General features: G+C 52.4%; 1 non-coding gene across 1 annotated transcript; it reads right to left on the bottom strand.

The window, feature by feature from the left end:
* Positions 1-2,586: 2,586 nt before the first annotated feature.
* On the bottom strand, positions 2,587-2,728 carry LOC136769093 (U4 spliceosomal RNA). The gene has a single exon (XR_010822073.1). It is a non-coding gene; the product is annotated as a U4 spliceosomal RNA (small nuclear RNA).
* Positions 2,729-22,946: the final 20,218 nt, after the last annotated feature.

Raw genomic sequence — 22,946 nt, 5'->3', positions numbered from 1 at the left:
CACACGCGGGCATGACTTTGATTGACGAGTGGGCTGTCCAATAGAATACAAGTCTGTACAGGGAGGGGTAAAGCCAATCAGAGGCGTCCTATACGATAACCGACGGTGCGTTATCCAATGAGAGCCGGCGTTCATCTGTATTAACTGCATTCATACTATTCAATTGAAAAGTCCGAAAATCGTTTTTAATCTAGTCTGTGACGACACATTATATAATAAACTGCACTGTCTTTTACTGTGTGTATTGTACTGTTATATAGCAGAGACTTATCTTCAAGAGTATTGCACAGTGTGGATATTGCTAATAAAAAATCACATTATATGAACTTGAGGCTCTTTTGAAAGTGTACAGAAGCATGTTCTTCTAATGGAGACTCTCACTGGGAGAGTTCAGTGTTAAAAGTCTCAAGTGTATAATGGCTGTGTATGTTGTTGCCATCACCCTGTTTCTGAGCGCTAGACCTGTCTGTCACTGCTGGGGCGACACTGTCACTCAGTCAGGACAATAAAGCTGCTTTTATCTCAATTTAGATTTAGGGGGTGGGGAGGTATTGGGATTAAATATGAAAGGTTGCTTTCTTTTCCCTGTGTGTTCCCTGTGTGTTTCCCATTCATTTACTGATGTAGTGATTTGAGGCTGAGAGGGAGGTTAAGAATTATAATTAACAAGTTGTCTGAAGGGTATCAGTGTGCTGTGAGTGGGGTTTGTGTTGTGTGGGGTCTGTGTTATAAAAACATAAGAAGGTTTACGAACGAGAGGAGGCTATTTGACCCATCGTGCTCATTTGGTGATCTAAGGATCCTATCCAGTCTGTTTTTAAATGTTCCCAAATATTCAGCTTCAGCCACATCGCTGGGGAGTTTGTTCAGATTGTGACGCCTCTCTGTGTGAAGAAGTGTCTCCTGTTTTCTGTCTTGAATGCCTTGAAGCCCAATTACCATTTGTGTCCCCGGGTGCGTGTGTCCCTGCTGATCTGGAAAAGCTCCTCTGGTTTGATGTGGTCGATGCCCTTCATGATTTTGAAGACTTGGATCAAGTCCCCACGTAGTCTCCTCTGTTCCAGGGTGAAAAGGTTCAGGTCCTCAGTCTCTCAGTAGGACTTTCCCTTCAGACCTGGAATAAGTCTGGTTGCTCCTCTGAACTGCCTCTAGAGCAGCGATATCTTTCTTGAAGTGTGGAGCCCAGAACTGTCCACAGTATCCAGATGAGCTCTAACTAGTGCATTGTACAGTCTGAACATCACTGCCCTTGTTCTCAATTCTACACTTTGACAATATACCCTAACATCCTGTGTGCCTTTTTTATTGCTCCCCCACACTGTTTGGATGGAGAAAGTGAGGAGTCCACATAGACTCCTAGGTCTTTCTCATGCGTTACTTCATCTAGTTCTGTTCCTCCCATAGTGTAATTATAGTGGACATTTTTGTTACCTGCATGTATTACCTTGCACTTGTCCACATTGAATTTCATCTGCCAGGTGTCGGCCCACAACTGAATATTATCTAAGTCCCTTTGAATAGCCTGTGCTGCAGAGATTGTATCTGCTGAGACACCTATTTCAGTATCATCTGCAAATTTGACAAGTTTGCTAACGATCCCAGAGTCCAGATCATTAATATAGATTAGATAAAGCAAAGGCCCTAGTACTGATCCCTGTGGAACTCCACTAACAACCTCACTCCAGTTAGAGGCAACTCCTCTAATCGACACCCTCTGTTTCCTATACATCAACCAGTTCATAATCCATCTACTTACATTACCCTGAATGCCTACAGCTTCCAATCTGAGGATCAGTCTTTGGTGTTGTAAATCTAAGTATATCATATAATATTGTGTTATATTAATGTAGGGGATGTATAAATAAAAGAGAAATACCAATTACCAATGTTGGTAACTTCTCCAACTGTCCACCGTGGGCTGCTTCTTCAGTAAACTTTATATATATATATATATATATATATAAAATGATAACACTATGTAACACAAAATGTGTTCCTGGGTAGAAAGTGTTATTTCCTAATTGCTAGTACCTCAAAAGTATAGAAAATGTCTATTATTCCCTACAAACTTTGCTTTTGTGACCAGGACAGTGATATTTTGAAATGGACCTATTTCCAATGAGAAAACGGGCGAATGTGTCTTTTCATTCACACAAAGTCCGAAAAAAACAACATATGATTCCAAATTAACAAGTATTTATGCTAAAGTAATTAAAAAATGACGACATAAGATGTAGAAGTGAGTCGTTTTTCGAGATTTACGATTATACTGTAAATACAAAATGTATGTATATCATATCTTATTGCGTTATATGCATGTAGGGGATGTATAAATAAATACCAATTGCCAATATTGGGCTGCTGCTTCAATAAACTTTATATACAAAAAAATACAGCTGTCTCTTTCTAAAATGTCTTTGATTATCCATGCATTGAAAAGAACTAAGCGAGGCAATTCCTTAAAACGATGCACAGATAAACTGTACGTCCTAGACAGCAATAGGAAGTCTAGACTCGCATAAGTCAACAAAGAAATGAATTACCTCCAGGAAGACAATTATCTCTATTTTTCCACCAGAAAATCAGTCTCCTTGGAGACTGTCAAAAATTGCCGGCACCAGCTATATTTCAAGCCGGCGCAAGCGGGGTATTGGGTAAAGTTTTCAACTAGCAATAATCGCGCCTCGGATAAACCTCATGGGCTACGATACTGCCACTGCGCAAAGCTGACACATCACCGCAACGCAAGACGACCCGACTTACGACACGAAGTAAGCACCTCATGGTGAGTCTCTTATGTCACCTTTATGTTTTAAATACACTTATATGTCTATAATAATTGATATAATAAAATATAATAAAACATTGCACTTGGTATGTAGGATTAAACACAATTGTATCTGAAAGTAATGCATTTAAGAAGTCTACGGCACTTAACCGGGGCATCATGGGATATTATATATGCACATATACACGATGGAGGGCGGGGTACGTAGCGCATATGGTAAGCATATGCAAATTAGGACCATCCGTGAAGCACTATATTAAAAAATCTGTTCCAGAGCCTGGATGTAAGCCCAGCCAACAGGTAACGCACCCATGATGTGCTCCAGGTTATGTGGTGGTCCAGTGTATATGAGTGTATATGCCAACCTCACAGTGTCAGGACTTGGAAATAAAGATCTTATAGCATGTTCTTATAACGCTCCTGGTGCATTATTTAAAACCAAATAGAAACTTGTGTGATCACCATAAGGCCAGGTTTTACAGGTAGAACTGATGATGTGATTACACAGGTAATAGTCTTGATACCATTCCAGACTCCATGGGTGTTTGTTCTGTTGTGCTGTGCTGTGAGTGGGGTCTGTGTTGTGTTGTGCTGTGCTGTGAGTGGGGTCTGTTTTGTTGTGCTGTGAGTGGGGTCTGTGTTGTGTTGTGTTGTGCAGTGCTGTGAGTGGGGTCTGTGTTGTGTTGTGCTGTGAGTGGGGTCTGTGTTGTGTTGTGCTGTGCTGTGAGTGGGGTCTGTGTTGTGTTGTGCTGTGAGTGGGGTCTGTGTTGTGTTGTGCTGTGAGTGGGGTCTGTGTTGTGTTGTGCTGTGCTGTGAGTGGGGTCTGTGTTGTGTTGTGCTGTGAGTGGGGTCTGTGTTGTGTTGTGCTGTGCTGTGAGTGGGGTCTGTGTTGTGTTGTGCTGTGAGTGGGGTCTGTGCTGTATTGTGAGTTGGGTCTGTGTTGTGCTGTGCTGTGAGTGGGGTCTGTATTTTGAGTGGGGTCTGTGTTGTGTTGTGCTGTGCTGTGAGTGGGGTCTGTGTTGTGCTGTGAGTGGGGTCTGTGTTGTGTTGTGCTGTGCTGTGAGTGGGGTCTGTGTTGTGCTGTGAGTGGGGTCTGTGTTGTGTTGTGCTGTGAGTGGGGTCTGTGTTGTGTTGTGCTTGGGGTCTGTGTTGTGAGTGGGGTCTGTACTTTGTGTGGGGTCTGTGCTGTGTTGAGAGTGGGGTCTGTGCTGTGAGTGGGGTCTGTGTTGTTAGTGGGGTCTGTACGGTGTGTGTGGTCTGTGTTATGTTGTGAGTGGGGTCTGTGTTGTGTTGTGAGTGGGGTCTGTGCTGTGAGTGGGGTCTGTGTTGTGCTGTGAGTGGGGTCTGTGCTGTGAGGGGGGTCTGTGTTGCGAGTGGGGTCTGTGTTGTGTTGTGCTGTGCTGTGAGTGGGGTCTGTTTTGTTGTGCTGTGAGTGGGGTCTCTGTTGTGTTGTGCTGTGCTGTGAGTGGGGTCTGTGTTGTGCTGTGCTGTGAGTGGGGTCTGTGTTGTGTTGTGCTGAGCTGTGAGTGGGGTCTGTGTTGTGTTGTGCTGTGAGTGGGGTCTGTGCTGTATTGTGAGTTGGGTCTGTGTTGTGCTGTGCTGTGAGTGGGGTCTGTATTTTGAGTGGGGTCTGTGTTGTGTTGTGCTGTGCTGTAAGTGGGGTCTGTGTTGTGCTGTGAGTGGGGTCTGTGTTGTGTTGTGCTGTGAGTGGGGTCTGTATTTTGAGTGGGGTCTGTGTTGTGTTGTGCTGTGCTGTGAGTGGGGTCTGTGTTGTGTAGTGCTGTGAGTGGGGTCTGTGTTGTGTTGTGTTGTGATTGGGGTCTGTGTTGTGAGTGGGGTCTGTACTTTGTGTGGGGTCTGTGTTATGTTGGTAGTGGGGTCTGTGCTGTGTTGAGAGTGGGGTCTGTGCTGTGAGTGGGGTCTGTGTTGTTAGTGGGGTCTGTACGGTGTGTGTGGTCTGTGTTATGTTGTGAGTGGGGTCTGTGTTGTTAGTGGGGTCTGTACGGTGTGTGTGGTCTGTGTTATGTTGTTAGTGGGGTCAGTGTTGTGAGTGGGGTCTGTGCTGTGAGTGGGGTGTGTGTTGTGCTGTGAGTGGGGTCTGTGCTGTGAGGGGGGTCTGTGTTGTGAGTGGGGTCTGTACTGTGTGTGGGGTCTGTGCTGTGTTGTGAGTGGGGTCTGTGCTGTGAGTGGGGTCTGTGTTGTTAGTGGGGTCTGTACTGTGTGTGTGGTCTGTGTTGTTAGTGGGGTCTGTACTGTGTGTGGGGTCTGTGCTGTGTTGCGAGTGGGGTCTGTGCTGTGAGTGGGGTCTGTGTTGCGAGTGGGGTCTGTACTGTGTGTGGGGTGTGTGTTATGTTGTTATAGGGGTCTGTGTTGTGTTGAGAGTGGGTTCTGTGCTGTGAGTGGGGTCTGTGTTGTGTTGTGCTGTGCTGTGAGTGGGGTCTGTTTTGTTGTGCTGTGTGTTGGGTCTGTGTTGTGTTGTGCTGTGAGTGGGGTCTGTATTTTGAGTGGGGTCTGTGTTGTGTTGTGCTGCGCTGTGAGTGGGGTCTGTGTTGTGCTGTGAGTGGGGTCTGTGTTGTGTTGTGCTGTGCTGTGAGTGGGGTCTGTGTTGTGCTGTGCTGTGAGTGGGGTCTGTGTTGTGCTGTGAGTGGGGTCTGTGTTGTGTTGTGCTGTGAGTGGGGTCTGTGTTGTGTTGTGCTTGGGGTCTGTGTTCTGAGTGGGGTCTGTACTTTGTGTGGGGTCTGTGTTATGTTGTTAGTGGGGTCTGTGCTGTGTTGCGAGTGGGGTCTGTGCTGTGAGTGGGGTCTGTGTTGTTAGTGGGGTCTGTACGGTGTGTGTGGTCTGTGTTATGTTGTGAGTGGGGTCTGTGTTGTGAGTGGGGTCTGTACTGTGTGTGGGATCTGTATTATGTTGTTAGTGGGGTCTGTGTTGTGAGTGGGGTCTGTGCTGTGAGTGGGGTCTGTGTTGTGCTGTGAGTGGGGTCTGTGCTGTGAGGGGGGTCTGTGTTGCGAGTGGGGTCTGTACCCTGTGTGGGGTCTGTGTTGTGAGTGGGGTCTGTGCTGTGTTGAGAGCGGGGTCTGTGCTGTGAGGGGGGTCTGTGTTGCAAGTGGGGTCTGTGCTGTGAGTGGGGTCTGCGTTTTGCGAGTGGGGTCTGTGCTGTGTTGAGAGTGGGGTCTGTGCTGTGAGTGGGGTCTGTGCTGTGAGTGGGGTCTGTGTTGTTAGTGGGGTCTGTACTGTGTGTGTGGTCTGTGTTGTTAGTGGGGTCTGTACTGTGTGTGGGGTCTGTGTTATGTTGTTAGTGGGGTCTGTGCTGTGTTGCGAGTGGGGTCTGTGTTGTGAGTGGGGTCTGTACTGTGTGTGGGGTCTGTGTTATGTTGTTATAGGGGTCTGTGCTGTGTTGAGAGTGGGGTCTGTGTTGTTAGTAGGTTCTGTGCTGTGAGTGGGGTCTGTACTGTGTGTGGGGTCTGTGTTATGTTGTTAGTGGGGTCTGTGCTGTGTTGTGAGTGGGGTCTGTACTGTGTGTGGGGTCTGTGTTGTTAGTAGGTTCTGTGCTGTGAGTGGGGTCTGTGCTGTGAGTGGGGTCTGTGTTGTGAGTAGGGTCTGTACTGTGTGTGGGGTCTGTGTTGTGAGTGGGGTCTGTACTGTGTTGAGAGTGGGGTCTGTGCTGAGAGTGGGGTCTGTGCTGTGTTGTGAGTGGGGTCTGTGTTGTTAGTAGGTTCTGTGCTGTGAGTGGGGTCTGTACTGTGTGTGGGGTCTGTGTTATGTTGTTAGTGGGGTCTGTGCTGTGTTGTGAGTGGGGTCTGTACTGTGTGTGGGGTCTGTGTTGTTAGTAGGTTCTGTGCTGTGAATGGGGTCTGTACTGTGTGAGGGGTCTGTGCTGTGTTGAGAGTGGGGTCTGTGCTGTGAGTGGGGTCTGTGCTGCGTTGTGAGTGGGGTCTGTACTGTGTGTGGGGTCTGAACTGTGTGTGGGGTCTGTGTTTTGTTGTTAGTGGGGTCTGTGCTGTGTTGAGAGTGGGGTCTGTACTGTGTGTGGGGTCTGTGTTATGTTGTTAGTGGGGTCTGTTCTGTGAGTGGGGTCTGTGTTATGAGTGGGGTCTGTGTTGTGCTGTGAGTGGGGTCTGTGTTAAGTTGTTAGTGGGGTCTGTGCTGTTTTGAGAGTGGGGTCTGTACTGTGTGTGGGGTCTGTGTTATGTTGTTAGTGGGGTCTGTGCTGTGAGTGGGGTCTGTGTTGTTAGTAGGTTCTGTGCTGTGAGGGGGGTCTGTGTTGTGAGTGGGGTCTGTGCTGTGAGTGGGGTCTGTGCTGTGTTGTGAGTGGGGTCTGTGCTGTGAGTGGGGTCTGTACTGTGTGTGGGGTCTGTGTTATGTTGTTAGTGGGGTCTGTGCTGTGTTGTGAGTGGGGTCTGTGTTGTTAGTAGGTTCTGTGCTGTGAGTGGGGTCTGTGTTGTTAGTGGGGTCTGTACTGTGTGTGTGGTCTGTGTTATGTTGTGAGTGGGGTCTGTACTGTGTGTGGGGTCTGTGTTGTTAGTAGGTTCTGTGCTGTGAATGGGGTCTGTACTGTGTGAGGGGTCTGTGCTGTGTTGAGAGTGGGGTCTGTGCTGTCAGTGGGGTCTGTGTTGTTAGTAGGTTCTGTGCTGTGAGTGGGGTCTGTGCTGTGAGTGGGGTCTGTGTTGTGAGTAGGGTCTGTACTGTGTGTGGGGTCTGTGTTGTGAGTGGGGTCTGTACTGTGTTGAGAGTGGGGTCTGTGCTGAGAGTGGGGTCTGTGCTGTGTTGTGAGTGGGGTCTGTGTTGTTAGTAGGTTCTGTGCTGTGAGTGGGGTCTGTACTGTGTGTGGGGTCTGTGTTATGTTGTTAGTGGGGTCTGTGCTGTGTTGTGAGTGGAGTCTGTACTGTGTGTGGGGTCTGTGTTGTTAGTAGGTTCTGTGCTGTGAATGGGGTCTGTACTGTGTGAGGGGTCTGTGCTGTGTTGAGAGTGGGGTCTGTGCTGTGAGTGGGGTCTGTGCTGCGTTGTGAGTGGGGTCTGTACTGTGTGTGGGGTCTGAACTGTGTGTGGGGTCTGTGTTTTGTTGTTAGTGGGGTCTGTGCTGTGTTGAGAGTGGGGTCTGTACTGTGTGTGGGGTCTGTGTTATGTTGTTAGTGGGGTCTGTGCTGTGAGTGGGGTCTGTGTTGTTAGTAGGTTCTGTGCTGTGAGTGGGGTCTGTGTTGTGAGTGGGGTCTGTGCTGTGAGTGGGGTCTGTGCTGTGTTGTGAGTGGGGTCTGTGCTCTGAGTGGGGTCTGTACTGTGTGTGGGGTCTGTGCTGTAAGTGGGGTCTGTGTTGTGTTGTGCTTGGGGTCTGTGTTGTGAGTGGGGTCTGTACTTTGTGTGGGGTCTGTGTTATGTTGTTAGTGGGGTCTGTGCTGTGTTGAGAGTGGGGTCTGTACTGTGTGTGGGGTCTGTGTTATGTTGTTAGTGGGGTCTGTTCTGTGAGTGGGGTCTGTGTTATGAGTGGGGTCTGTGTTGTGCTGTGAGTGGGGTCTGTGTTATGTTGTTAGTGGGGTCTGTGCTGTTTTGAGAGTGGGGTCTGTGTTGTTAGTAGGTTCTGTGCTGTGAGTGGGGTCTGTGTTGTTAGTGGGGTCTGTACTGTGTGTGGGGTCTGTGTTATGTTGTGAGTGGGGTCTGTACTGTGTGTGGGGTCTGTGCTGTGAGTGGGGTCTGTGTTGTTAGTAGGTTCTGTGCTGTGAGTGGGGTCTGTGCTGTGTTGTGAGTGGGGTCTGTGCTGTGAGTGGGGTCTGTGTTATGTTGTTAGTGGCGTCTGTGCTGTGTTGAGAGTGGGGTCTGTGCTGTGAGTGGGGTCTGTGTTGTTAGTAGGTTCTGTGCTGTGAGTGGGGTCTGTACTGTGTGTGGGGTCTGTGTTATGTTGTTAGTGGGGTCTGTGCTGTGTTGAGAGTGGGGTCTGTGCTGTGAGTGGGGTCTGTGTTGTTAGTAGTTTCTGTGCTGTGAGTGGGGTCTGTGTTGTTAGTGGGGTCTGTACTGTGTGTGTGGTCTGTGTTATGTTGTGAGTGGGGTCTGTGTTGTTAGTGGGGTCTATACTGTGTGTGGGGTCTGTGTCATGTTGTGAGTGGGGTCTGTACTGTGAGTGGGGTCTGTGTTGTGAGTGGGGTCTGTGTTGTTAGTGGGGTCTGTACGGTGTGTGTGGTCTGTGTTATGTTGTGAGTGGGGTCTGTGTTGTGAGTGGGGTCTGTACTGTGTGTGGGATCTGTATTATGTTGTTAGTGGGGTCTGTGTTGTGAGTGGTGTCTGTGCTGTGAGTGGGGTCTGTGTTGTGCTGTGAGTGGGGTCTGTGCTGTGAGGGGGGTCTGTGTTGCGAGTGGGGTCTGTACTGTGTGTGGGGTCTGTGCTGTGTTGAGAGTGGGGTCTGTGCTGTGAGGGGGGTCTGTGTTGCGAGTGGGGTCTGTACTGTGTGTGGGGTCTGTGCTGTGTTGAGAGTGGGGTCTGTTTTGTTAGTGGGGTCTGTACTGTGTGTGTGGTCTGTGTTGTTAGTGGGGTCTGTACTGTGTGTGGGGTCTGTGTTATGTTGTTAGTGGGGTCTGTGCTGTGTTGCGAGTGGGGTCTGTGTTGTGAGTGGCGTCTGTGTTGCGAGTGGGGTCTGTGCTGTGAGTGGGGTCTGTGTTTTGTGAGTGGGGTCTGTGCTGTGAGTGGGGTCTGTGTTGTGAGTGGGGTCTGTGTTGTGCTGTGAGTGGGGTCTGTGCTGTGAGTGGGGTCTGTGTTGCGAGTGGGGTCTGTACTGTGTGTGGGGTCTGTGTTATGTTGTTAGTGGGGTCTGTGCTGTGAGTGGGGTCTGTGTTGTTAGTAGGTTCTGTGCTGTGAGGGGGGTCTGTGTTGTGAGTGGGGTCTGTGCTGTGAGTGGGGTCTGTGCTGTGTTGTGAGTGGGGTCTGTGCTGTGAGTGGGGTCTGTACTGTGTGTGGGGTCTGTGTGATGTTGTTAGTGGGGTCTGTGCTGTGTTGAGAGTGGGGTCTGTGTTGTTAGTAGGTTCTGTGCTGTGAGTGGGGTCTGTGTTGTTAGTGGGGTCTGTACTGTGTGTGTGGTCTGTGTTATGTTGTGAGTGGGGTCTGTGTTGTTAGTGGGGTCTATACTGTGTGTGGGGTCTGTGTCATGTTGTGAGTGGGGTCTGTACTGTGAGTGGGGTCTGTGTTGTGAGTGGGGTCTGTGTTGCGAGTGGGGTCTGTACTGTGTGTGGGGTCTGTGTTATGTTGCGAGTGGGGTCTGTACTGTGTGTGGGGTCTGTGTCATGTTGTGAGTGGGGTCTGTACTGTGTGTGGGGTCTGTGTTGTGAGTGGGGTCTGTGCTGTGAGGGGGGTCTGTGTTGCGAGTGGGGTCTGTACCCTGTGTGGGGTCTGTGTTGTGAGTGGGGTCTGTGCTGTGTTGAGAGCGGGGTCTGTGCTGTGAGGGGGGTCTGTGTTGCAAGTGGGGTCTGTGCTGTGAGTGGGGTCTGCGTTTTGCGAGTGGGGTCTGTGCTGTGAGTGGGGTCTGTGTTTTGTGAGTGGGGTCTGTGTTGTGAGTGGGGTCTGTGTTGTGCTGTGAGTGGGGTCTGTGCTGTGAGTGGGGTCTGTGTTGCGAGTGGGGTCTGTACTGTGTGTGGGGTCTGTGTTATGTTGTTAGTGGGGTCTGTGCTGTGAGTGGGGTCTGTGTTGTTAGTAGGTTCTGTGCTGTGAGTAGGGTCTGTGTTGTGAGTGGGGTCTGTGCTGTGAGTGGGGTCTGTGCTGTGTTGTGAGTGGGGTCTGTGCTGTGAGTGGGGTCTGTACTGTGTGTGGGGTCTGTGTTATGTTGTTAGTGGGGTCTGTGCTGTGTTGAGAGTGGGGTCTGTGCTGTGTTGTGAGTGGGGTCTGTGCTGTGAGTGGGGTCTGTGTTGTTAGTAGGTTCTGTGCTGTGAGCGGGGTCTGTGCTGTGAGGGGGGTCTGTGTTGCGAGTGGGGTCTGTACCCTGTGTGGGGTCTGTGTCATGTTGTGAGTGGGGTCTGTACTGTGAGTGGGGTCTGTGTTGTGAGTGGGGTCTGTGTTGCGAGTGGGGTCTGTACTGTGTGTGGGGTCTGTGTTATGTTGTGAGTGGGGTCTGTACTGTGTGTGGGGTCTGTGTTGTGAGTGGGGTCTGTGTTGTGAGTGGGGTCTGTGCTGCGAGTGGGGTCTGTACTGTGTGTGGGGTCTGTGTTATGTTGTGAGTGGGGTCTGTACTGTGTGTGGGGTCTGTGTTGTGAGTGGGGTCTGTGCTGTGAGTGGGGTCTGTGTTGTTAGTAGGTTCTGTGCTGTGAGGGGGGTCTGTGCTGTTAGTAGGTTCTGTGTTGTGAGTGGGGTCTGTGCTGTGAGTGGGGTCTGTACTGTGTGTGGGGTCTGTGTTATGTTGTTAGTGGGGTCTGTGCTGTGAGTGGGGTCTGTGCTGTGAGTGGGGTCTGTGTTGCGAGTGGGGTCTGTACTGTGTGTGGGGTCTGTACTGTGAGTGGGGTCTGTGTTGTTAGTAGGTTCTGTGCTGTGAGGGGGGTCTGTGCTGTTAGTAGGTTCTGTGTTGTGAGTGGGGTCTGTGCTGTGAGTGGGGTCTGTACTGTGTGTGGGGTCTGTGCTGTGAGTGGGGTCTGTGCTGTGAGTGGGGTCTGTGTTGTTAGTAGGTTCTGTGCTGTGAGGGGGGTCTGTGTTGTTAGTAGGTTCTGTGTTGTGAGTGGGGTCTGTGCTGTGAGTGGGGTCTGTACTGTGTGTGGGGTCTGTGTTATGTTGTTACTGGGGTCTGTGCTGTGAGTGGGGTCTGTGTTGTGAGTGGGGTCTGTACTGTGTGTGGGGTCTGTGTTATGTTGTTAGTGGGGTCTTTGGTGTGTTGAGAGTTGGGTCTGTGCTGTGAGTGGGGTCTGTGGTGTGTTGAGAGTGGGGTCTGTGCTGTGAGTGGGGTCTGTGGTGTGTTGAGAGTGGGGTCTGTGCTGTGAGTGGGGTCTGTGTTATGTTGTTAGTGGCGTCTGTGCTGTGTTGAGAGTGGGGTCTGTGCTGTGAGTGGGGTCTGTGTTGTTAGTAGGTTCTGAGCTGTGAGTGGGGTCTGTGTTGTTAGTAGGTTCTGTGCTGTGAGTGGGGTCTGTACTGTGTGTGGGGTCTGTGCTGTGCTGTGAGGGGGGTCTGTGTTGCAAGTGGGGTCTGTGCTGTGAGTGGGGTCTGTGCTGTGAGTGAGGTCTGTGTTTTGTGAGTGGGGTCTGTGCTGTGAATGGGGTCTGTGCTGTGAGTGGGGTCTGTGCTGTGAGTGGGGTCTGTGTTGCGAGTGGGGTCTGTACTGTGTGTGGGGTCTGTGCTGTGAGTGGGGTCTGTGCTGTGAGTGGGGTCTGTGTTGTTAGTAGGTTCTGTGCTGTGAGTGGGGTTTGTGTTGTTAGTGGGGTCTGTACTGTGTGTGTGGTCTGTGTTATGTTGTGAGTGGGGTCTGTGTTGTTAGTGGGGTCTATACTGTGTGTGGGGTCTGTGTCATGTTGTGAGTGGGGTCTGTACTGTGAGTGGGGTCTGTGTTGTGAGTGGGGTCTGTGTTGTTAGTGGGGTCTGTACGGTGTGTGTGGTCTGTGTTATGTTGTGAGTGGGGTCTGTGTTGTGAGTGGGGTCTGTACTGTGTGTGGGATCTGTATTATGTTGTTAGTGGGGTCTGTGTTGTGAGTGGGGTCTGTGCTGTGAGTGGGGTCTGTGTTGTGCTGTGAGTGGGGTCTGTGCTGTGAGGGGGGTCTGTGTTGCGAGTGGGGTCTGTACCCTGTGTGGGGTCTGTGTTGTGAGTGGGGTCTGTGCTGTGTTGAGAGCGGGGTCTGTGCTGTGAGGGGGGTCTGTGTTGCAAGTGGGGTCTGTGCTGTGAGTGGGGTCTGCGTTGTTAGTGGGGTCTATACTGTGTGTGGGGTCTGTGTCATGTTGTGAGTGGGGTCTGTACTGTGAGTGGGGTCTGTGTTGTGAGTGGGGTCTGTGTTGTTAGTGGGGTCTGTACGGTGTGTGTGGTCTGTGTTATGTTGTGAGTGGGGTCTGTGTTGTGAGTGGGGTCTGTACTGTGTGTGGGATCTGTATTATGTTGTTAGTGGGGTCTGTGTTGTGAGTGGTGTCTGTGCTGTGAGGGGGGTCTGTGTTGCGAGTGGGGTCTGTACTGTGTGTGGGGTCTGTGCTGTGTTGAGAGTGGGGTCTGTGCTGTGAGTGGGGTCTGTGCTGTAAGTGGGGTCTGTGTTGTTAGTGGGGTCTGTACTGTGTGTGTGGTCTGTGTTGTTAGTGGGGTCTGTACTGTGTGTGGGGTCTGTGTTATGTTGTTAGTGGGGTCTGTGCTGTGTTGCGAGTGGGGTCTGTGTTGTGAGTGGGGTCTGTGTTGCGAGTGGGGTCTGTGCTGTGAGTGGGGTCTGTGTTTTGTGAGTGGGGTCTGTGCTGTGAGTGGGGTCTGTGCTGTGAGTGGGGTCTGTGTTGTGAGTGGGGTCTGTGTTGTGCTGTGAGTGGGGTCTGTGCTGTGAGTGGGGTCTGTGTTGCGAGTGGGGTCTGTACTGTGTGTGGGGTCTGTGTTATGTTGTTAGTGGGGTCTGTGCTGTGAGTGGGGTCTGTGTTGTTAGTAGGTTCTGTGCTGTGAGGGGGGTCTGTGTTGTGAGTGGGGTCTGTGCTGTGAGTGGGGTCTGTGCTGTGTTGTGAGTGGGGTCTGTGCTGTGAGTGGGGTCTGTACTGTGTGTGGGGTCTGTGTTATGTTGTTAGTGGGGTCTGTGCTGTGTTGAGAGTGGGGTCTGTGTTGTTAGTAGGTTCTGTGCTGTGAGTGGGGTCTGTGTTGTTAGTGGGGTCTGTACTGTGTGTGTGGTCTGTGTTATGTTGTGAGTGGGGTCTGTGTTGTTAGTGGGGTCTATACTGTGTGTGGGGTCTGTGTCATGTTGTGAGTGGGGTCTGTACTGTGAGTGGGGTCTGTGTTGTGAGTGGGGTCTGTACTGTGTGTGGGGTCTGTGTTATGTTGTGAGTGGGGTCTGTACTGTGTGTGGGGTCTGTGTTGTGAGTGGGGTCTGTGCTGTGAGGGGGGTCTGTGTTGCGAGTGGGGTCTGTACCCAGTGTGGGGTCTGTGTTGTGAGTGGGGTCTGTGCTGTGTTGAGAGCGGGGTCTGTGCTGTGAGGGGGGTCTGTGTTGCAAGTGGGGTCTGTGCTGTGAGTGGGGTCTGCGTTTTGCGAGTGGGGTCTGTGCTGTGAGTGGGGTCTGTGTTTTGTGAGTGGGGTCTGTGCTGTGAGTGGGGTCTGTGTTGTGAGTGGGGTCTGTGTTGTGCTGTGAGTGGGGTCTGTGCTGTGAGTGGGGTCTGTGTTGCGAGTGGGGTCTGTACTGTGTGTGGGGTCTGTGTTATGTTGTTAGTGGGGTCTGTGCTGTGAGTGGGGTCTGTGTTGTTAGTAGGTTCTGTGCTGTGAGTGGGGTCTGTGTTGTGAGTGGGGTCTGTGCTGTGAGTGGGGTCTGTACTGTGTGTGGGGTCTGTGTTATGTTGTTAGTGGGGTCTGTGCTGTGTTGAGAGTGGGGTCTGTGCTGTGTTGTGAGTGGGATCTGTGCTGTGAGTGGGGTCTGTGTTGTTAGTAGGTTCTGTGCTGTGAGTGGGGTCTGTGTTGTGAGTGGGGTCTGTGCTGTGAGTGGGGTCTGTACTGTGTGTGGGGTCTGTGTTATGTTGTTAGTGGGGTCTGTGCTGTGTTGAGAGTGGGGTCTGTGCTGTGTTGTGAGTGGGATCTGTGTTGTGAGTGGGGTCTGTGTTGTGAGTGGGGTCTGTGTTGCGAGTGGGGTCTGTGCTGTGTTGAGAGTGGGGTCTGTGCTGTGTTGTGAGTGGGATCTGTGTTGTGAGTGGGGTCTGTGTTGTGAGTGGGGTCTGTGTTGCGAGTGGGGTCTGTACTGTGTGTGGGGTCTGTGTTATGTTGTGAGTGGGGTCTGTACTGTGTGTGGGGTCTGTGTTGTGAGTGGGGTCTGTGTTGTGAGTGGGGTCTGTGCTGCGAGTGGGGTCTGTACTGTGTGTGGGGTCTGTGTTATGTTGTGAGTGGGGTCTGTACTGTGTGTGGGGTCTGTGTTGTGAGTGGGGTCTGTGCTGTGAGTGGGGTCTGTGTTGTTAGTAGGTTCTGTGCTGTGAGGGGGGTCTGTGCTGTTAGTAGGTTCTGTGTTGTGAGTGGGGTCTGTGCTGTGAGTGGGGTCTGTACTGTGTGTGGGGTCTGTGTTATGTTGTTAGTGGGGTCTGTGCTGTGAGTGGGGTCTGTGCTGTGAGTGGGGTCTGTGTTGCGAGTGGGGTCTGTGCTGTGAATGGGGTCTGTGCTGTGAGTGGGGTCTGTGCTGTGAGTGGGGTCTGTGTTGCGAGTGGGGTCTGTACTGTGTGTGGGGTCTGTGCTGTGAGTGGGGTCTGTGTTGTTAGTAGGTTCTGTGCTGTGAGTGGGGTCTGTGTTGTTAGTGGGGTCTGTACTGTGTGTGTGGTCTGTGTTATGTTGTGAGTGGGGTCTGTGTTGTTAGTGGGGTCTATACTGTGTGTGGGGTCTGTGTCATGTTGTGAGTGGGGTCTGTACTGTGAGTGGGGTCTGTGTTGTGAGTGGGGTCTGTGTTGTTAGTGGGGTCTGTACGGTGTGTGTGGTCTGTGTTATGTTGTGAGTGGGGTCTGTGTTGTGAGTGGGGTCTGTACTGTGTGTGGGATCTGTATTATGTTGTTAGTGGGGTCTGTGTTGTGAGTGGTGTCTGTGCTGTGAGGGGGGTCTGTGTTGTTAGTGGGGTCTGTACTGTGTGTGTGGTCTGTGTTGTTAGTGGGGTCTGTACTGTGTGTGGGGTCTGTGCTGTGTTGAGAGTGGGGTCTGTGCTGTGAGTGGGGTCTGTGCTGTGAGTGGGGTCTGTGTTGTTAGTGGGGTCTGTACTGTGTGTGTGGTCTGTGTTGTTAGTGGGGTCTGTACTGTGTGTGGGGGTCTGTGTTATGTTGTTAGTGGGGTCTGTGCTGTGTTGCGAGTGGGGTCTGTGTTGTGAGTGGGGTCTGTGTTGCGAGTGGGGTCTGTGCTGTGAGTGGGGTCTGTGTTTTGTGAGTGGGGTCTGTGCTGTGAGTGGGGTCTGTGTTGTGAGAGGGGTCTGTGTTGTGCTGTGAGTGGGGTCTGTGCTGTGAGTGGGGTCTGTGTTGCGAGTGGGGTCTGTACTGTGTGTGGGGTCTGTGTTATGTTGTTAGTGGGGTCTGTGCTGTGAGTGGGGTCTGTGTTGTTAGTAGGTTCTGTGCTGTGAGGGGGGTCTGTGTTGTGAGTGGGGTCTGTGTTGTGAGTGGGGTCTGTGCTGTGTTGTGAGTGGGGTCTGTGCTGTGAGTGGGGTCTGTACTGTGTGTGGGGTCTGTGTTATGTTGTTAGTGGGGTCTGTGCTGTGTTGAGAGTGGGGTCTGTGTTGTTAGTAGGTTCTGTGCTGTGAGTGGGGTCTGTGTTGTTAGTGGGGTCTGTACTGTGTGTGGGGTCTGTGTCATGTTGTGAGTGGGGTCTGTACTGTGAGTGGGGTCTGTGTTGTGAGTGGGGTCTGTGTTGCGAGTGGGGTCTGTACTGTGTGTGGGGTCTGTGTTATGTTGTGAGTGGGGTCTGTACTGTGTGTGGGGTCTGTGTTGTGAGTGGGGTCTGTGCTGTGAGGGGGGTCTGTGTTGCGAGTGAGGTCTGTACCCTGTGTGGGGTCTGTGTTGTGAGTGGGGTCTGTGCTGTGATGAGAGCGGGGTCTGTGCTGTGAGGGGGGTCTGTGTTGCAAGTGGGGTCTGTGCTGTGAGTGGGGTCTGCGTTTTGCGAGTGGGGTCTGTGCTGTGAGTGGGGTCTGTGTTTTGTGAGTGGGGTCTGTGCTGTGAGTGGGGTCTGTGTTGTGAGTGGGGTCTGTGTTGTGCTGTGAGTGGGGTCTGTGCTGTGAGTGGGGTCTGTGTTGCGAGTGGGGTCTGTACTGTGTGTGGGGTCTGTGTTATGTTGTTAGTGGGGTCTGTGCTGTGAGTGGGGTCTGTGTTGTTAGTAGGTTCTGTGCTGTGAGTGGGGTCTGTGTTGTGAGTGGGGTCTGTGCTGTGAGTGGGGTCTGTGCTGTGTTGTGAGTGGGGTCTGTGCTGTGAGTGGGTTCTGTACTGTGTGTGGGGTCTGTGTTATGTTGTTAGTGGGGTCTGTGCTGTGAGTGGGGTCTGTGTTGTTAGTAGGTTCTGTGCTGTTAGTAGGTTCTGTGTTGTGAGTGGGGTCTGTGCTGTGAGTGGGGTCCGTACTGTGTGTGGGGTCTGTGTTATGTTGTTAGTGGGGTCTGTGCTGTGTGTGGGGTCTGTGTTGTGTGTGGGGTCTGTGCTGTGAGTGGGGTCTGTGTTGTTAGTAGGTTCTGTGCTGTGAGGGGGGTCTGTGCTGTTAGTAGGTTCTGTGTTGTGAGTGGGGTCTGTGCTGTGAGTGGGGTCTGTACTGTGTGTGGGGTCTGTGTTATGTTGTTAGTGGGGTCTGTGCTGTGAGTGGGGTCTGTGCTGTGAGTGGGGTCTGTGTTGTTAGTAGGTTCTGTGCTGTGAGGGGGGTCTGTGTTGTTAGTAGGTTCTGTGTTGTGAGTGGGGTCTGTGCTGTGAGTGGGGTCTGTACTGTGTGTGGGGTCTGTGTTATGTTGTTAGTGGGGTCTGTGCTGTGAGTGGGGTCTGTGTTGTGAGTGGGGTCTGTACTGTGTGTGGGGTCTGTGTTATGTTGTTAGTGGGGTCTTTGGTGTGTTGAGAGTGGGGTCTGTGCTGTGAGTGGGGTCTGTGGTGTGTTGAGAGTGGGGTCTGTGCTGTGAGTGGGGTCTGTGTTATGTTGTTAGTGGCGTCTGTGCTGTGTTGAGAGTGGGGTCTGTGCTGTGAGTGGGGTCTGTGTTGTTAGTAGGTTCTGAGCTGTGAGTGGGGTCTGTGTTGTTAGTAGGTTCTGTGCTGTGAGTGGGGTCTGTACTGTGTGTGGGGTCTGTGCTGTGTTGAGAGTGGGGTCTGTGTTGTTAGTAGGTTCTGTGCTGTGAGCGGGGTCTGTGCTGTGAGGGGGGTCTGTGTTGCGAGTGGGGTCTGTACCCTGTGTGGGGTCTGTGTTGTGAGTGGGGTCTGTGCTGTGTTGAGAGCGGGGTCTGTGCTGTGAGGGGGGTCTGTGTTGCAAGTGGGGTCTGTGCTGTGAGTGGGGTCTGCGTTTTGCGAGTGGGGTCTGTGCTGTGAGTGAGGTCTGTGTTTTGTGAGTGGGGTCTGTGCTGTGAATGGGGTCTGTGCTGTGAGTGGGGTCTGTGCTGTGAGTGGGGTCTGTGTTGCGAGTGGGGTCTGTACTGTGTGTGGGGTCTGTGCTGTGAGTGGGGTCTGTGTTGTTAGTAGGTTCTGTGCTGTGAGTGGGGTCTGTGCTGTGAGTGGGGTCTGTACTGTGTGTGGGGTCTGTGTTATGTTGTTAGTGGGGTCTGTGCTGTGTTGAGAGTTGGGTCTGTGCTGTGTTGTGAGTGGGGTCTGTGTTGTTAGTAGGTTCTGTGCTGTGAGTGGGGTCTGTGTTGTTAGTGGGGTCTGTACTGTGTGTGTGGTCTGTGTTATGTTGTGAGTGGGGTCTGTGTTGTTAGTGGGGTCTATACTGTGTGTGGGGTCTGTGTCATGTTGTGAGTGGGGTCTGTACTGTGAGTGGGGTCTGTGTTGTAAGTGGGGTCTGTGTTGCGAGTGGGGTCTGTACTGTGTGTGGGGTCTGTGTTATGTTGTGAGTGGGGTCTGTGCTGTGTTGAGAGTGGGGTCTGTGCTGTGAGTGGGGTCTGTGTTGTTAGTAGGTTCTGAGCTGTGAGTGGGGTCTGTGTTGTTAGTAGGTTCTGTGCTGTGAGTGGGGTCTGTACTGTGTGTGGGGTCTGTGCTGTGCTGTGAGGGGGGTCTGTGTTGCAAGTGGGGTCTGTGCTGTGAGTGGGGTCTGTGCTGTGAGTGAGGTCTGTGTTTTGTGAGTGGGGTCTGTGCTGTGAATGGGGTCTGTGCTGTGAGTGGGGTCTGTGCTGTGAGTGGGGTCTGTGTTGCGAGTGGGGTCTGTACTGTGTGTGGGGTCTGTGCTGTGAGTGGGGTCTGTGCTGTGAGTGGGGTCTGTGTTGTTAGTAGGTTCTGTGCTGTGAGTGGGGTTTGTGTTGTTAGTGGGGTCTGTACTGTGTGTGTGGTCTGTGTTATGTTGTGAGTGGGGTCTGTGTTGTTAGTGGGGTCTATACTGTGTGTGGGGTCTGTGTCATGTTGTGAGTGGGGTCTGTACTGTGAGTGGGGTCTGTGTTGTGAGTGGGGTCTGTGTTGTTAGTGGGGTCTGTACGGTGTGTGTGGTCTGTGTTATGTTGTGAGTGGGGTCTGTGTTGTGAGTGGGGTCTGTACTGTGTGTGGGATCTGTATTATGTTGTTAGTGGGGTCTGTGTTGTGAGTGGTGTCTGTGCTGTGAGGGGGGTCTGTGTTGCGAGTGGGGTCTGTACTGTGTGTGGGGTCTGTGCTGTGTTGAGAGTGGGGTCTGTGCTGTGAGTGGGGTCTGTGCTGTAAGTGGGGTCTGTGTTGTTAGTGGGGTCTGTACTGTGTGTGTGGTCTGTGTTGTTAGTGGGGTCTGTACTGTGTGTGGGGTCTGTGTTATGTTGTTAGTGGGGTCTGTGCTGTGTTGCGAGTGGGGTCTGTGTTGTGAGTGGGGTCTGTGTTGCGAGTGGGGTCTGTGCTGTGAGTGGGGTCTGTGTTTTGTGAGTGGGGTCTGTGCTGTGAGTGGGGTCTGTGCTGTGAGTGGGGTCTGTGTTGTGAGTGGGGTCTGTGTTGTGCTGTGAGTGGGGTCTGTGCTGTGAGTGGGGTCTGTGTTGCGAGTGGGGTCTGTACTGTGTGTGGGGTCTGTGTTATGTTGTTAGTGGGGTCTGTGCTGTGAGTGGGGTCTGTGTTGTTAGTAGGTTCTGTGCTGTGAGGGGGGTCTGTGTTGTGAGTGGGGTCTGTGCTGTGAGTGGGGTCTGTGCTGTGTTGTGATTGGGGTCTGTGCTGTGAGTGGGGTCTGTACTGTGTGTGGGGTCTGTGTTATGTTGTTAGTGGGGTCTGTGCTGTGTTGAGAGTGGGGTCTGTGTTGTTAGTAGGTTCTGTGCTGTGAGTGGGGTCTGTGTTGTTAGTGGGGTCTGTACTGTGTGTGTGGTCTGTGTTATGTTGTGAGTGGGGTCTGTGTTGTTAGTGGGGTCTATACTGTGTGTGGGGTCTGTGTCATGTTGTGAGTGGGGTCTGTACTGTGAGTGGGGTCTGTGTTGTGAGTGGGGTCTGTACTGTGTGTGGGGTCTGTGTTATGTTGTGAGTGGGGTCTGTACTGTGTGTGGGGTCTGTGTTGTGAGTGGGGTCTGTGCTGTGAGGGGGGTCTGTGTTGCGAGTGGGGTCTGTACCCAGTGTGGGGTCTGTGTTGTGAGTGGGGTCTGTGCTGTGTTGAGAGCGGGGTCTGTGCTGTGAGGGGGGTCTGTGTTGCAAGTGGGGTCTGTGCTGTGAGTGGGGTCTGCGTTTTGCGAGTGGGGTCTGTGCTGTGAGTGGGGTCTGTGTTTTGTGAGTGGGGTCTGTGCTGTGAGTGGGGTCTGTGTTGTGAGTGGGGTCTGTGTTGTGCTGTGAGTGGGGTCTGTGCTGTGAGTGGGGTCTGTGTTGCGAGTGGGGTCTGTACTGTGTGTGGGGTCTGTGTTATGTTGTTAGTGGGGTCTGTGCTGTGAGTGGGGTCTGTGTTGTTAGTAGGTTCTGTGCTGTGAGTGGGGTCTGTGTTGTGAGTGGGGTCTGTGCTGTGAGTGGGGTCTGTACTGTGTGTGGGGTCTGTGTTATGTTGTTAGTGGGGTCTGTGCTGTGTTGAGAGTGGGATCTGTGCTGTGAGTGGGGTCTGTGTTGTTAGTAGGTTCTGTGCTGTGAGTGGGGTCTGTGTTGTGAGTGGGGTCTGTGCTGTGAGTGGGGTCTGTACTGTGTGTGGGGTCTGTGTTATGTTGTTAGTGGGGTCTGTGCTGTGTTGAGAGTGGGGTCTGTGCTGTGTTGTGAGTGGGATCTGTGTTGTGAGTGGGGTCTGTGTTGTGAGTGGGGTCTGTGTTGCGAGTGGGGTCTGTACTGTGTGTGGGGTCTGTGTTATGTTGTGAGTGGGGTCTGTACTGTGTGTGGGGTCTGTGTTGTGAGTGGGGTCTGTGTTGTGAGTGGGGTCTGTGCTGCGAGTGGGGTCTGTACTGTGTGTGGGGTCTGTGTTATGTTGTGAGTGGGGTCTGTACTGTGTGTGGGGTCTGTGTTGTGAGTGGGGTCTGTGCTGTGAGTGGGGTCTGTGTTGTTAGTAGGTTCTGTGCTGTGAGGGGGGTCTGTGCTGTTAGTAGGTTCTGTGTTGTGAGTGGGGTCTGTGCTGTGAGTGGGGTCTGTACTGTGTGTGGGGTCTGTGTTATGTTGTTAGTGGGGTCTGTGCTGTGAGTGGGGTCTGTGCTGTGAGTGGGGTCTGTGTTGCGAGTGGGGTCTGTGCTGTGAATGGGGTCTGTGCTGTGAGTGGGGTCTGTGCTGTGAGTGGGGTCTGTGTTGCGAGTGGGGTCTGTACTGTGTGTGGGGTCTGTGCTGTGAGTGGGGTCTGTGTTGTTAGTAGGTTCTGTGCTGTGAGTGGGGTCTGTGTTGTTAGTGGGGTCTGTACTGTGTGTGTGGTCTGTGTTATGTTGTGAGTGGGGTCTGTGTTGTTAGTGGGGTCTATACTGTGTGTGGGGTCTGTGTCATGTTGTGAGTGGGGTCTGTACTGTGAGTGGGGTCTGTGTTGTGAGTGGGGTCTGTGTTGTTAGTGGGGTCTGTACGGTGTGTGTGGTCTGTGTTATGTTGTGAGTGGGGTCTGTGTTGTGAGTGGGGTCTGTACTGTGTGTGGGATCTGTATTATGTTGTTAGTGGGGTCTGTGTTGTGAGTGGTGTCTGTGCTGTGAGGGGGGTCTGTGTTGTTAGTGGGGTCTGTACTGTGTGTGTGGTCTGTGTTGTTAGTGGGGTCTGTACTGTGTGTGGGGTCTGTGCTGTGTTGAGAGTGGGGTCTGTGCTGTGAGTGGGGTCTGTGCTGTGAGTGGGGTCTGTGTTGTTAGTGGGGTCTGTACTGTGTGTGTGGTCTGTGTTGTTAGTGGGGTCTGTACTGTGTGTGGGGGTCTGTGTTATGTTGTTAGTGGGGTCTGTGCTGTGTTGCGAGTGGGGTCTGTGTTGTGAGTGGGGTCTGTGTTGCGAGTGGGGTCTGTGCTGTGAGTGGGGTCTGTGTTTTGTGAGTGGGGTCTGTGCTGTGAGTGGGGTCTGTGTTGTGAGAGGGGTCTGTGTTGTGCTGTGAGTGGGGTCTGTGCTGTGAGTGGGGTCTGTGTTGCGAGTGGGGTCTGTACTGTGTGTGGGGTCTGTGTTATGTTGTTAGTGGGGTCTGTGCTGTGAGTGGGGTCTGTGTTGTTAGTAGGTTCTGTGCTGTGAGGGGGGTCTGTGTTGTGAGTGGGGTCTGTGTTGTGAGTGGGGTCTGTGCTGTGTTGTGAGTGGGGTCTGTGCTGTGAGTGGGGTCTGTACTGTGTGTGGGGTCTGTGTTATGTTGTTAGTGGGGTCTGTGCTGTGTTGAGAGTGGGGTCTGTGTTGTTAGTAGGTTCTGTGCTGTGAGTGGGGTCTGTGTTGTTAGTGGGGTCTGTACTGTGTGTGGGGTCTGTGTCATGTTGTGAGTGGGGTCTGTGTTGTGAGTGGGGTCTGTGTTGCGAGTGGGGTCTGTACTGTGTGTGGGGTCTGTGTTATGTTGTGAGTGGGGTCTGTACTGTGTGTGGGGTCTGTGTTGTGAGTGGGGTCTGTGCTGTGAGGGGGGTCTGTGTTGCGAGTGAGGTCTGTACCCTGTGTGGGGTCTGTGTTGTGAGTGGGGTCTGTGCTGTGATGAGAGCGGGGTCTGTGCTGTGAGGGGGGTCTGTGTTGCAAGTGGGGTCTGTGCTGTGAGTGGGGTCTGCGTTTTGCGAGTGGGGTCTGTGCTGTGAGTGGGGTCTGTGTTTTGTGAGTGGGGTCTGTGCTGTGAGTGGGGTCTGTGTTGTGAGTGGGGTCTGTGTTGTGCTGTGAGTGGGGTCTGTGCTGTGAGTGGGGTCTGTGTTGCGAGTGGGGTCTGTACTGTGTGTGGGGTCTGTGTTATGTTGTTAGTGGGGTCTGTGCTGTGAGTGGGGTCTGTGTTGTTAGTAGGTTCTGTGCTGTGAGTGGGGTCTGTGTTGTGAGTGGGGTCTGTGCTGTGAGTGGGGTCTGTGCTGTGTTGTGAGTGGGGTCTGTGCTGTGAGTGGGTTCTGT

The sequence above is a fragment of the Amia ocellicauda genome, chromosome 14, assembly GCF_036373705.1.
Source record: "Amia ocellicauda isolate fAmiCal2 chromosome 14, fAmiCal2.hap1, whole genome shotgun sequence".
NCBI lineage: Eukaryota > Metazoa > Chordata > Actinopteri > Amiiformes > Amiidae > Amia > Amia ocellicauda.
This window is presented reverse-complemented; position numbering and strand designations above follow the sequence as displayed.